The sequence below is a fragment of the Crocodylus porosus genome, unplaced genomic scaffold (genome assembly GCF_001723895.1).
Source record: "Crocodylus porosus isolate Cpor-Errol unplaced genomic scaffold, CroPor_comp1, whole genome shotgun sequence".
NCBI lineage: Eukaryota > Metazoa > Chordata > Crocodylia > Crocodylidae > Crocodylus > Crocodylus porosus.
This window is the reverse complement of record NW_017728937.1, coordinates 787066-788084: the sequence shown is the minus strand read 5'-3', so window position 1 is coordinate 788084 and position 1019 is coordinate 787066. Positions and strand designations below refer to the sequence as shown.

Sequence of the window (1019 nt, the reverse complement as noted above, 5' to 3'; positions counted from 1 at the left end):
CTGGAATTCATCATCCAGCTCAGGGTGGCAAAGACCTACAGCAGAGCAGCAGCCCTAGATTTCAGGAGGGCGGACTTCAGTGAGCTAAGGAGAACAGTCGGGAAAGCACTGAGGTCCCGGAGGGGAGGGGAGCCAGGTGTCCAAGAAGAGTGGTCACCTCTTAAGGAGACGATCCTCCAAGCCCAAAGGGAGGTAATCCCAACACAGATCAAAGGGAGCAGGAGGGCACATAAGCCTCCATGGCTCACCAAAAGCATCCTGGAATGTCTCCTAGCAAAAAGGGAAGCGTACACCCAATGGAAGGGAGGGGCTATCACCAGGGAGGACTATACTGCAGTTGCTCGGGGATGCAGGGGGGCAGTCAGGAAGGCCAAGGCAGAGATGGAACTGGGACTAGCTTCCCAGATTAAGGACAACAAGAAGTCCTTTTTTAAATACATAGGGGGTAAAAAGAAGGTTCTGAGTAATGTGGGGCCCCTGCAGGACACGTTAGGAAATTTGGTCGTCACACCAGATGACAAAGCAAACATATTTAACGATTTCTTTGCCTTCGTTTTCCTAAGCAGGGACTGGAACAGTGACACCCCCGCTGGGGCCCCCTCAAGCCCAAGGGGAGGTACACCTAGGACAAGGGTTAGTGAGGAACTAGTTAGGGAACTTCTGGAGGGACTGGAAGTATTCAAGTCAGCTGGTCCGGACAATCTCCATCCTAGAGTACTGAGGGAATTGGCTGAGGTCATTGCAGGATCCCAGGCAGAGCTGTACAAGCACTCGTGGGGCTCTGGTGTGGTGCCAGAGGACTGGAAGAGAGCCAGCGTGGTTCCCATCTTCAAAAAGGGGATGAACGAGAACCCGGGAAACTACAGGCCAGTTAGTCTTACCTCAATCCTGGGTAAGCTTTTTGAGAAAATTATTCTGGCACACATCCATGAGGGGCCAGCAGGGGACTGCATGCTTAGGGGCAACCAACATGGGTTCATTAGTGGCAGGTCCTGTCAGACCAACCTGGTGGCCTTCTA

At 52.8% G+C, this 1019-nt stretch overlaps 1 protein-coding gene across 1 annotated transcript in view; it reads right to left on the bottom strand.

The window, feature by feature from the left end:
• The window catches only part of TNKS1BP1 (tankyrase 1 binding protein 1), a 25643-nt gene that overhangs the window by 8091 nt on the left and 16533 nt on the right, over nucleotides 1-1019 (bottom strand). The gene's annotated exons all lie outside the window — the stretch shown is intronic.